This window comes from Amblyomma americanum, chromosome 2 (genome assembly GCF_052857255.1).
Source record: "Amblyomma americanum isolate KBUSLIRL-KWMA chromosome 2, ASM5285725v1, whole genome shotgun sequence".
Classification (NCBI taxonomy): domain Eukaryota; kingdom Metazoa; phylum Arthropoda; class Arachnida; order Ixodida; family Ixodidae; genus Amblyomma; species Amblyomma americanum.
Window position 1 is genome coordinate 31,966,046 of NC_135498.1, and position 13,475 is coordinate 31,979,520.

The window sequence follows — 13,475 nt, forward strand, 5'->3', positions numbered from 1 at the left end:
GATGTAGTCGAAACGCAAAAGGCGCCCGTGTGCTGCGCGATGTCGGAGCACGTTAAAGGTCCCTCCCTAGGCGGTTGAAATTATTCCGGAGCCCTCCACTACGGCACCTTTGTTTTCTTCTGTCACTCCTATAGTTTTATGGTCATGCAGGATTTTTGAGGTTACTGGGGGACGGGGACCCGTGATGCTGCGTTCCAAGAACTGTTTACTTGGCGGGAAGCGCGTCGTTACGTTGATGCCTCAGCGGCACAGGGACTGCCGTCGATCCTCTGCCGATGTTATACACAAAAGTAAAAACTACTTCTCAATAATACTTTATACACTTTGCATTTTCATCACAATGAAATAAATATTTTATAACATGCATTCCTCACCTTTGTGCTCCGTTTTGACCGTGGCTTCCCCTAATGGAGAACCCTGCGCACGCGTATGGGGATGGAGGAGGGACTGAAAGAAAGAAGATGCAAAGATGGCGCCTAGTGGGCGACTCCGGATTAATTTCGACCCAGTTCCATTGCATACTCTGCGGCGTTGGTGACAAGAAGAGGTGAGATCGCGTCTTTGCTGACAGAGCAGTCAAACGGTCATGCACGTGGCCAAAAGAAATAACTAGCGATAGTGAAGCGGCGACGAAATAGGAAACGAGCGCATTCCTTCGTGAGGAGCATATTCTCTGTTTTTTCTTTCTTTTTGTTTTTACCTTTCGCGCGTACGGAATTTTTCGGAACGAGCGAATTTGAAGCTGTAGGGCCGGCCACATTGTGCCGTGTTTGACATAGACCACGGCCTAGACGCTGCAAAAGACCTTGGACAAAGTCTCACCCAAGATCGTGCGTCCAAGGTCTTTATCCCGAAGGTCTGTACCTATAGAGGCGTCATGGTCACACCGCTGCTGCTGCTTATAAATTTCCTTTCCCGTCCTTTCGCCGTCGTCTTTTTCGTCCCAGTATCTCGCTACACCGGCCGTTTTGTCAGTATTTCGAAAGGACCGCTTCAGGTTCGTACTTGAGCCGGAAATACCAGATGGCGTCGCCGGCTCTATCCCCGGCATGCTCGTCCCGAGCCCGCGAACCGACCCTGGTATGTGTGTGTGTGTGTGTGCGCGCGCGCGCCCAACTCCGTCGACGGCGCGGCTAGCTCTGCCCCGAAACCCAGTGTCGTTCTCGTGCAAATAAACTGCCGAAACTCCCCCACTGTCGCCGTCGCCGCGGCTTCGTCTGTGAAGCAGAACGAGTCGATAGACGACAACGACGCCCTCATTTTTCTTTGTGCAGCTCGGGTCTTCGCACGCTTTGTGCGAAGCAGCACGCACCGATCTCGTCTCCGCTTCTGACAGGGCGCGCAGCCGCCGCCACTTCCCGGCGAGCAGCAGACGACGCGAGCACCCCTGATCCACTTGTGAGAAGCAGACGACGCTGCCGCCGACGCCACCGCCGCTGCTGCTGCTGCAGGCGCCGTGGTTGTGTTTGTTTGGAACCACGTTGGTCGAAGTGCTTGCTTCTGCTGTGCGGTTCGCGGGCGCGCACGCACGCGCGCACATTCCCCACCGCTCGTCTTTCAGCCGGGGAGTGTTTAGGCCTAGCGCGGGTCCGACGACGAGGCGGGAACGTCAGGCGGCCGCCGTCGCTGCGATGTGACTGCAGTCTCCTCCACGCCTTCGCGTCTCCGACGGCTCACCGACGTCTTCTGCCGTGGCGTTCCTGCGGCGTTTCGCGTCCAAGGTCGTCGCTTCTAAGGAGCGCACGGTGAGAGAGATGATTACTTTCTCTTCTGCCTTTAACTACTGTGGCCCGAAGTTTCGAGCGCGCCTCCCCGGGACGGTCTCCGGATTTTTTTTTTTCTCTCTCCTGAAGTGGGGACGCCCCGTTCGGGAACGGTTTGTTGGCGCTCCAGAGTGAAGCTTTCGTGGAACGGCCCGAGTGAAGAACTGATCGAGCGACCGAAATTTGTGTATTTCTGCTGTAGAAGCCGCTGAATATCGCGAGAACTCTTCCATTAGTTTTATTATTTTCTTCCCCCGTTTGCTGAAAACGAAAGTGTTTGTCGAGCGAGTCTGCCAGCAAACTCGCTGGGATCTATTTTGGCTCCACAGCTGGCGGACCGCGGAAGCCGGTGCACTATTCCACGAAAACACTCACTGGCGCAAACGCAGCTTCTTGTTTACATTCTGGTGGCCCGGTGAAATTATTAAGTTTAGGGTGCTCTGTTTTTCTTGCTGAGGAGTTCACGTGCGGCCTGGATAATCATGGCCGCGCCTCTGCTTATGAATAGATTTTGAATCGCGCGTAAAGACGCATATGCAGGATAAGAGTTGTATCTACGATTTGAATACAAAACCAGCCGCCTGTCCCCGATGCAAGATACAAAGATACTATCGCCACTGAAAGAGCTTTAAAGAAGGCATTTGGAGGGGGTTATGTTCTTCAGCGGAGGTTCGGGCCTGTCATGGCCTTCAATCGTACCCTCATTACATTTAAACTTGGTTTATAGTAGAGGAAACACAATGCACTGCTGATGTCATTGTACTCTTAAATCCTCCCCATTCATTCTTTCGGTTCTGGGCGCCGCTTGTGGTTATTCCGTGGGCAACCTGTTATTTACAAAAACCACTGCCAGTTTCGTTTTGCGCTGAGTTTTGCAGTCTAATTTTTTATTGCTTCGATCACCACAGATATAAATTTAAATTATAATGCCACTTTTGAAACATATTAATCTTATGTTTGTCTTCGAGATCCATTCAATGAGCCCCTTCAATTTTGCAGGGATAGCAAGCAATGGTTTGAAATGTCAGCGTACCATTGCCGCTGCTCGGTACTCGCTTTAGGGGGTCTTGTTTTCAATTTTCTTGTTAGTTTTCCGACCTATCCATAGTTACTTGCTCACAGGACTAAGTTTAACAAGTTTGATTTAAAAAAGGAATACGGTAAATAAGGTGACATTACGGAAACTGAGGAATGGAAAAACTGTTGCAGTACGATATTCGCTCTGCACTCAAGTTCTACTTTAAAGGAGCGTCGGTATTTTTCAGCGTTTAATATTACTCTACGCGACCCAACAGTGTTATAAACAAAGGCATGTCGGTGCGCTAACCTATGCACGGGTCGCGGGTGGATTTAGCCGCCTTAATTTAGTTAGAACTTGTTTTTGGTAAGTCATGATATTTGTTGTCTGTGACTCCTCATGTTCCGCGCGTAAGTGGCAAGCTCTTTTATTTTCAGACAGAGGCAGTCACAAGTATTGCGAATAGCAAGACTGCCTGGCTCGAGTTTAGCTTCCTTGGCCTAAGAAAGCAGAAGATAAGTGTCCAGGACGTCACCTGCTCCGTTGCTGAGAGCTTTGCGAAGCATGCATTGAACTACTTACGCCTCATAGTCTCGGCGTTTTAAGTCTGAATATTTTCTTGATGCTATATTTATTTAGTTAGGCCGCCTAATTTTGCATTATTCAACTTTTAGCGCATTTCTTATAATCTAATAATAATAATAATAATAATAATTGGTTTTTGGGGAAAGGAAATGGCGCAGTATCTGTCTCATATATCGTTGGACACCTGAACCGCGCCGTTAGGGAAGGGATAAGGGACGGAGTGAAAGAAGAAAGGAAGAAGGAGGTGCCGTAGCGGAGGGCTCCGGAATAATTTCGACCACCTGGGGATCTTTAACGTGCACTGACATCGCACAGCACACGGGCGCCTTAGCGTTTTTCCTCCATAAAAACGCAGCCGCCGCGGTCGAGTTCGAACCCGGGAACTCCGGATCAGTAGTCGAGCGCCCTAACCACTGAGCCACCGCGGCGGGTTTTCTTATAATCTTCATCTCTATAAATGGCATAGTTTCCTCTGAGCTATTCTTGTTGTTTTTCTGTTCCCTTTTTGTGTGGCGCAAGGAAGAGCACATACTTGATGACTTTCCTATGGGATTCCAACTGGAGCTGCAAGACAAACCGAGTGTTGTTTGGATTGAATTTCGTACGTATTAGCGGGATTTCATAAACGAAAACACAATTTATGATGGGAACTTCGCAAGTTTACGCGACAGCCGATGCCGAGCACAAAATAACCGAGCAGTAGAATGATGATCAAACAGGGACACGTACGCTTTATTAACTGAACGGAGAACAAGATTGTGAAATGGTTAAAAATAATGTTAAAAACAAAAACCGCGCGGCCAGTACACGCCCCAGCATTTTTCGCGTCGGCGCCTAACGCGAAAAAAAAAAAAAAGGTCAGGCTTCGTTGCTGTCGCATGCGTCTGCTTCGCATCGCTGTCGCTTCCATCCGCTTCACGTAACTTGCATGTGCAGCGTGCCGTGAGGGGGCGCAGCGTATTTTCTTTTTTTCGTTCTTATTTTTGTATGTTTTTACTTTTCAAATCGCAGCGGAAACTCGGAGCACGTGTGCGCAAGTCGTGCGCGTCCTTGCCCTGCGCGTGGAGACGGCTCTGCAGATGGCGTAAAAACAAAATACAAATAAAACACGGACAAAAGCGTCGCATCGGTCATGCGTGCACACATGACGTCACTTACATGGCAGCTGTTTTTTTTTTGTTCTTTTCCGCGCCCGCAAAGTGCGCACCTGTCTCGACGGGGGTCGAAACGTTTTGGGTTGCAAGGTCGAGGCTGTAGAAGAACTGCTGCATAGCAGCTCTCGATTTTACGTCGCCTTTGTTGGATGGGCACCGCAGACAGCGTGTGTGTTATTGGTGGGGGCATCGAAACAATTTAGCTGGAAAGCCGAAAAGATATAGCTCTTACTTCATCGTCCTAGTCGTCTAACGTCTCTCTCTCTAAAGCACAATTTGTACTAACCTCGAGATTTTATGGGCTTGCGACTGCAGCGCCGGTTCACTCTCCTAGCGGAGAATGGCTTCTAATTTGGGTCGTTAGTTGCGGCTTGTCCCGCTTCGCTTTTGCCGTCCGCACGCGTCGAGTAATTTATTCGTTACTGTCTTGTGCCGGCTGTGGGTCTCTTGCAGCATTATAACGCGTATGTAGTTGAGCGTAAGTCAGCCCAAACCAGTCTACCGCTGTTGACGCTTATTGGTTTTGGTTTGGTAAGGTGTGGTGTGGGTGCGGGCTAGCTGGTAATGCATTGTAAGACGAAAAGCGCGAAAAAAAAAAACACGGACGCAAACAAAGACGAAGGACAAGCGCCAACTTCCAACTGACGTTGATTAGAAACATCGAAAAATATATAGGCACATGAAAGGGGGAAGACAGAAACTAACAATGACAGCAGCATACAAAAAGTCATACCCGCTCAGATACATCATCTCCTTTTTTGAAAGGCCGATTGATGGCGTGGTTACGCAACCACTGCCCGTCCTGATTTGGTTGTATGGGTGTGTAACGTCCCAAAGCGATTCTGGCTGTGAGGGACGCCGTAGTGGAGGGCGCCGGAAATTTCGCCCACCTGGAGTCCTTTAATGTGCACTGACATCGCACAGTACATAGGCTAGCTTTTCGCCTCCATCGAAATGCGACCGCCACGGCCGGGATCGAACCCGCGTCCTTAGGGTCAGCAGCCGAGCGCCATAATGACACTAAATGCCGGCGGTGGAAGAGCCATCTGGCATTGGATGAGATGTCTTAAAACAGAGCTTGCTTCTTTCACGGCCGTGATTTCTTATGCTCCTGGTGTTCGTCGTGTGCCGCTTGACGCACGCGTCGTTTATGAGTTTTCGCAGCACAATTCTCACTCGGGTGACTTCAGTCACCTTATCGATTATTCGTTAATTCATATGGCTACGTGCTTTGTCCTCTGTTTCTTCTCTGTTCTTTCTATCATTGAAAAGAGGAAGGGAGGGAGAGAAAGGGCGAGGGAATGAGACGCTTGCATATACGTTTTTCTTCTCTGCTTATATCCAGGCCACTGACGAAGCCTTTGAAAAGAAAAGCGGCCACTCTGCACCGAACGGCATCGCCCAGTCGCTTTATTTTCGCCGAAGCGAAAGAAATGCAGTGAGAACGCGGAAATAAACGACAGCGTCTGCTACGCGAACAAAGTGCGTGTCAGTGTCCTATGACGGACTGCTGCTCAAGCACCATCGAAATGAAAGAGGGGAGAGGGGGGAGGGTCAGTTATATAGCACGCGGTATTTGACCAGGGATCTCTTCTAAGGGTTCTTTCTTTTTTTTTTACGGGATACCATAGCAGGAGCGTGCTTGCATGAATGGACTGAAAGCAGGAGCATTTTTATTCAAATCGCTTGCATTGTATATTAGAGCGGCTTGAACAAAAGAAATAAAAAAGAATAAGGGAATATAAGAGAGGGACTGAATAACAGTTCAGTGATCTCGGTTGTGCGTGCGACATTCCTTCGTTTCTTGTTTTGTTTGTCGAGGGGGAGGGGGGGGGGGCGAACTCCATAGAAAACAACTTTTTGTTTTCCTTTATTCAGTAGTGAAATATCTAAATATGAAAAATACAACGTTATCGCTGCGCCACATAGGAATCTCGCACCAAGAGCAGGAAGCGTGTGGACACGTACGTGGTTATCCATCATTATTTTTCTCTGTTGGTCGACCGCGCGCGGTAAGCCGCTGATTTCATGCAGAAACGACTCAGCCGCAATTCCGTTATCATGACCATTCTGAGCGGTGCGGCTCTAGCGAAAAATTCAGGTTTCCTCGAAATACAGCAATCACCAATAGCGAGTTATTTTCAGTCTTAGTTTCTGTACGATTTTACTCGATAGCGTATACAGCTCCCTCGGTTGAGAAGCCATCGGCGTATAATAGTAGTCGGCATCCCGTGTCGGAAATAATCGGGGGCTGCGTAAAAAAGCCGTATCATTGTAATTTGGGGTCCTTGTAATTGATGTTTGGTGTATGGTAGGTGATGACGAGTTTATGAAATAATTGCAATAAATTGATTAATTGATGAATTAATAAAGTGAAAAATGAAAATTTTGAAAAGAGGGGGCTTAAAGGTGTCAAAATGCTCATAATGAAAAGACAATGCTTGGTGATAGTAATTAAGAAAATTTAGAGTGTGTAAATAATTAATTATTTATCCAAACAATTGGAGAAAAAATGAAAAATTCATCCAAAGGTGTCAACCTGCTCAGAATGGAAAGCATAACCTACTACGCTATCGCGCCATACCCTTAAGGCGGAGCTTAAGTGTACTCTCTAATTTTTAAACTTTAGTATCGCTAAGCACTAAACTGCAGCTCTTGAAGACTTATTTCGAAGACGAAGCATCGACTCGGTTTCCGACGCTCCTGAAACAAGCGTTGGCTGATGAACGCCCAAAGGCGTTCACCATCTTAACGTAGCACCTTTCACCGCACGCTCTGTTTACACCTGGAGAGCCGGGTAACAAGGGCGGGGACAAAGTGGTTTCGTAAAGCCTCCACATGACTTTACCCTGATGAAGGACAGTCCACCGTCTGAAACCATTGGTGAATAAACCTAGATAATCGAACCAGTTGTGACCTTTTCACTGCATATATATATATATATATATATATATATATATATATATATATATATATATATATATATATATATATATATATATATATATATATATATATATATATATATATATATATATATATATATATATATATATATCCGATCGCACATCAGGCCGCGACGCATATAGCGCGTACGGGCGTAGCCGACCTTTCGCGGGTTCACCGAGGCAAGCAGCTGTGCGTGATCACGGAGCTGGTGTACCTCTACGGCGAAGCCCCCAGTAGAGCAGGGGAGTGTGTGGGCTGGGGTGACCACCGAAGCCCGCATGCCCTCTCTCTCTCTCTCTCTCTCTCTCTCTCTCTCTCTCTCTCTCTCTCTCTCTCTCTCTCATCCTTCCCTTCGTGATGCGCGGACAGCGGGGCTCCGCGACAGAAAGGCCTCCGGGACTATCGATCACGCAGCGGCCTCGCAAGCAAAGTACTGCGGCCGGCAACTGGCCCTGCGCTTCGCGCATGTTATGTACCGGTACATGCGGGAAATGCGATTGTTTTTCACTGGTCAGAGGCATGTATGTATGGAATTGCCTCAAAACGCTAGGAAGGAAGGAGCGGAGTTAGTAAGATTGGTTGATTAGCATTTTGGTTACTTAGTTAACCAGTTGGCTAGCTAGTCGGTTAATTGGCGAGTAAACATTTTTTTTAGAATTTAGTGGAATATCAAACACAGTAATACATTCAAGTTTTCTTTTTTTCCACAAGCTATTCGAAACTGTAATTCATTGCCTGACCATATTGTTAATAGCTCATCTCTGGAAGCCTTCGCTTCGCACTTGTCCAATCTCGACTGAAACGTATATAAAACTCTTTTCGCTTTATATTGTTGGTTCTATTGCTTTTTATTTCATGTATTTTTATTATTATTGTGAATATGTCGCGGCTACTGTTAGCCTTGCTTATTCATGTTGTTTCAGGTTGTGAACATTATGAGTTGCTGGTACTAATATCGACTTTTTACGTCCTTAAGCGCTTACTAAGCGTTTGTAAGATTGGTTATATGTACATTCCGCCTTTTTATTTGTGTTTTTGTAAATGTTCTACTCGCCCAATCCTGCAGCATCCTCGTACAAGAGGCTAGTAGTATGTATTAAATAAATAAATAAATTAGTATATTTGTTATTTAGTTGACCGATCTATTATATGGTTGAATAAATATTTGTATTTATATAATTTGATGGCGATTGATTAGTAGTTAGCTGTTTGCTTAGTAATTTTTAGTTGGTCGGTTAGTTAGCTAGTTAGTTTACAACTCAGTGCCTATGGGGCGCAGCAACCCGGCATGAGTTGGTGGGCCCGATCCCGACGACCGTTGCAACCGCGTTTCGGTGGACTCGGAATACAAAGAGGCTCCTGTACTCATATTTAGGTGCATTATAAAGGACCCAAGATGGAAAATGGCCAGAATTAATCCGCATTCCTTTACTGTTGCGCGCGCCACAGTAGAGTAAGTGGTAAGTTATGCTGGGCTTAAATGCGCTCAAGCACAGGATTGAAAATGCGTTTTTTTTTCTTTTTTTTAATGCGCCGGGCGGTTACTGGCCGTTAATAAAAAGATAGCGCAGCGCGATCCACTAACGTGACCCGCTTCCGCACGCCGCCAGAGCGCACACGCTGATTGGCCCCGGCGCGACAGGCATGCATGCAGCTTGCCAGCGCCATCTGGCGCCCCGCGGAAGCAGTTCACGGTGGCGGTTCGCGGAGCTACTGGCGCTCCGCGCCAGGACAGCGCTGTGCATAAACGAGGCGCCGTACAACAGCTCACCGCATTTTTTCGTGACCTCTGACAAAAGCTTACGGTACCGATCGAGACTCATGGGAATTTGATTGTTTAGCGTAGGTGTGGTAGTGGAGTTAGGCTAGGTTTAAGGCTAAGTCGGTTTAGATGGAGGCGCTAACAATTAGCCACTAACTGCATAGGTTCATGACTGTTCACCGTATTCTTGCTTAAGGTTAGGTCAACTGAGATTAACTTAGCTTTTAAATACAGGCGTTAGCAATTAACGGTTAACAATTAGCCCCCTGAGTTCATGACAGTTTACCGTAGCTATGGTAAGATGTATGGGTTTTAGAGAGATGCGTTGAAAAATAACGGCTAACAAATAGCTGCGTAAGTTCATGACAGTTTCTTTGGTTATGATTAGTTTAGGTTAGATCAACTTTAGTGCTACGGATGGACTTTAAATATAGGCATTACATATTAACGGTTGTGTTAAGAGAGCATAGCAGGTTTTGGTGGGGTTCGAACATGCCCATCCGAACAGGCGCAGCCCAGGCAGCGAGGAGGCGGTCTTGGCGGTACCTGGGCCTTGGACGACCCTCTTGGGCGACATGGACAGCACAGCGCGCAGTTTAACTGCTTTCGCTGAATAATGCGCGATATAAGCAGCTAAGCTTAGCGCTGCTATTTTTTTTTTCTACGGCGGGGAGGGGATAGGGGTCTGGAAAGATTAGGCGATGGTCTGTGTCTTGATAATAACATAATTATGAAGAAAACAAGAAAACGACGTGGTTAACGTAGAGGTTTCCATCTTAGAACCGAAAGGGAAGCTTTACACTCGCCAAAACGAAGGAAGGAAAGACGAAAAAAGAAGCAAAGTGCGAATGGAGAGGATAGCGAACGTACGTCTTCTGAGCGGAATTATGTGGACGTTTGCCAAGTATAGTTCCCGAGTGCCGATTATGCACAGACCCCGATAAGAATACATGCATCGACTTACGTGGATTTAAAAACGTACACACATATTATTCGCCGATCAGTGCACTCTGCATATTTGCGTGACTTACCTATACGCACGTATTTTGCGGCTTCGGTCTAGCGCGGACGACGGCATCGTGTAAACGATAGGTGTTTACTCAAGTGTACATTCTAGCGCGTTGCTATTTGCGAATGATGGATAGTGACGTGTGCAGAGACAGATGCAAAAAAGTTCTAAACTCGGCCACAAAAGTTTTCTTGGTAATGAAGGAAATGGTGCGCGAACAAGCCATGATCTCCAGTCCTGTCTGGCTGGCTTGTGAGCGCATGTGATCAGCGCGTTATTGGAGGGTGTCACTTCGCGTTAGCCGTCACCCCATCTCAATTCGAAGGAATCATGCGCCAAGTAAACGCGCATAATAACAAAATAAAAGACCCTTCCGCGGTGGCTCAGTGGTTAGGGCGCTTGGCTACTGATCCGGAGTTGCCGGGTTCGAACCCGACCGCGGCGGCTGCGTTTCGATGGAGGCAAAACGCTAAGGCGCCCGTGTGCTGTGCGATGTCAGTGCACGTTAAAGATCCCCAGGTGGTCGAAATTAGTCCGGAGCCCTCCACTACGGCACCTCTTTCTTCCTTTCTTTTTTCACTCCTCCTTTATTCCTTCCCCTACGGCGCGGTTCAGGTGTCCAACGATATATGATATAGATACTGCGCCATTTCCTTTCCCCCCAAAAAAACAATTATTATTAACAAAATAAAATAATTAGCTGACAGTCAAGTTGTTTGTACTAGCCCTTCTTTTTTATAACAGTTTTCCACGAGTGGCGTAGCCAGAAATTTTGTTCGCGGAGGGGGAGGGGGGGGGGGGAGGCTCATGTTACAGCGCGGCCCCCTCATAGAATTTGTGGAAGGATCAAAGGGAACAATAATAACTGCACTGCCATTGACAATGCCATTGTGTATTAGATAACGCTACGCACTGTCTAGATAAACGAAATATGTATTTTTTAAATAAACGAATGTATTCGTATGTCTTAAAAATCGTGGCAGACATGATTACAAAACATAAAACTGAGCAGGGGACAAGACACAGGAGAGAAGGAAACAGGACGAGCTCGTCCTTTTTGCTTCTCTTCTGTGTCTTGTCCCTTGCTCAGTTTTATGTCTTTTAATCATGTCATACCAACTATCCCCTTATCGTTCACTCGTGGCAGACATAACTGATACCAATGCTTCCATGTTTTTTGCGTATTTAATAAGTAAAGAAAATATCACACGAAGGCTAGAACTATACGGGACCGGAAGCAGCAAAGCAGTGCATGCCGCTGATATGAAAAACGTAAACGCCATGAAGTTAGCTAGTAGAGGACAAATATTTAAATGAGTGTTTGTCGTTGAAGAACCTTTACATTTTTGTACGTATGCAACGACCAGGGAAAAATCTCAATGACGCTGTCCTTCGTTCCAGTGTACTGCGCGGCAGCAGCTGTCAACGGTCATGCATTGCGAGTAATTGCACTGAAATTTTAGTCACAACAGCGAGCCATCGATGGGCCCTTGAAAGTTTGTGCAAGGATGGGGCCTCATGAGTTACGTGACCCCAGGTGCATGGGCGTTGCCACGAAATCCAACCCGAGTTAGCAATGTTCGCGCCAAAATGTCTTTTCTAGTCTGAAAAAGACACTGTGGGTGACAAAATCCAGAATGACTTCCGGCGCCGGTGGTTGTTTTGGTCAGCGGTGCGTGACAGTTCGAAAAAATTTCGGGGGAGGGGGGGGAAGTGAAGCCCCATAAGCCCCCCCCCCCCCCCCCCCCACCCCCACCCCCCTAGGTACGTCGCTGTTTTCCACCACGCTATTCCTCACTGATTTTCCGGCTGTCAAAGCAAACGTAAAAAGATGGGAGACTTTTGGTGAAGTCTGAGAAAATGAACGTGATATAAAATGATTTCATTTATCAAACTGTTTCTTCGAGGAACATCCTGTTCTCGTCAGAAGTGAGGTTCTCGTCTTGGTGCAGGGGTAATTTTGCCTAGCAAAGAAAAACTAAAAACCTTGCAATATAGAGTTTTGCTGGCACTGGAACCCACGACGCGAGAGCACTATAAAAGCGTTGGCCATCGCTATTGCAGCCTTGCGACATGTGCCTGTAGCTATTATGAGTGGCGTTGCGTCCACCCCCCCCCCTCTCTCTCTCTCCCTTTATTTGATAGGGGGCCTGAGACAGTATTAGGCTTTATTGCACTTCCATACGCCCCCATCTTTTTCTCCGCTTGTCGTTGGTTCGACCCATGATTGACAAGTCGGCGCTGTTGAGATTGGGAACACCATAATACCGCTTGACAGTGCCGTTGCGTGGAACGTCGGCTTTTTTTTTCTATTTTTGAGTAAAACTATTTCGTTTGCACATATGAGTTTAAAATTGACGTCTTTCACATGTTAAGAAAATTTATTGGTCAAGTTGTTACACACGGGCGATTGATTAGCATATCAGACATCCTCGCGCTCAGGGAATTCTGTGACAAGACTGTTTAGGTACAAACACCTCGCCGCACCGTCTTCCAAGTGGTCGAAGCTTAGTCGGACAGGCTTAACTTGTTAAGGTAAGCACGGTGAAATTTCACAACGCTGATCACTTACTGCGCCACTGAGCGAACGCTGAAAGGGAGAGATGGATAAACGTTAAACGCCTCGCTGCAAAAGCGACCCTCCAGTTGTTTTTTTTTTTTTGAAGACGCCTACATAAGCCGATGGAGTTGACTACTTCCGGTGACGTATGAGATGAAGAAGTCAGCGAGAAAACAAGACGGGGCACATAAGAAGACTTATAAGACATTCACCAGTCCCTCATCTGGTTTTCGCGCTGACTTCCTCACCTCATGCTGCAGCAACTAGCCCGGCATTACGAGGTGTAAGAATACGCGCTTTAGACTTTTAAACTTTTTTTCCCCCTCGTACATGCCATATTCTCACGGCGTCGCCCATATGAAATCTTATCTGCGTAGAAAGGTTCGCCCCACGGTTTTTTTATCGAATGACAAAGACCGTTCTTGTTGTTGGTTTTTACTTTGAAGAGATCTTGTCGGTTTTCTCTCCCAGAGGCCAGTACACGCTCGCTGCACGATATCCACGGGTGCATACGGCCGGCATTGATCGATATGCGCTCCTACGCTTTTAACCTTCATACGAGACCACTGCTCGTATATCTTAAAGTACCTTTTTTTTAACTTATCGTTTCTACCTGACATAGCAGCCGCGACAGAAATAGCCTCCGATAAGTACAAGTTCATCGCTGCGATGTGA

General features: G+C 47.0%; 1 protein-coding gene across 1 annotated transcript in view; it reads left to right on the plus strand.

Moving 5' to 3' along the window:
- Window positions 1-1,092: 1,092 nt before the first annotated feature.
- The window catches only part of Sarm (sterile alpha and armadillo motif), a 172,285-nt gene continuing 159,902 nt past the window's right edge, over window positions 1,093-13,475 (plus strand). Inside the window, exon 1 of the mRNA XM_077653743.1 lies at window positions 1,093-1,745. The gene's annotated coding sequence lies outside the window, so the exon portion shown is untranslated. The remainder of the gene's footprint in view (window positions 1,746-13,475) is intronic.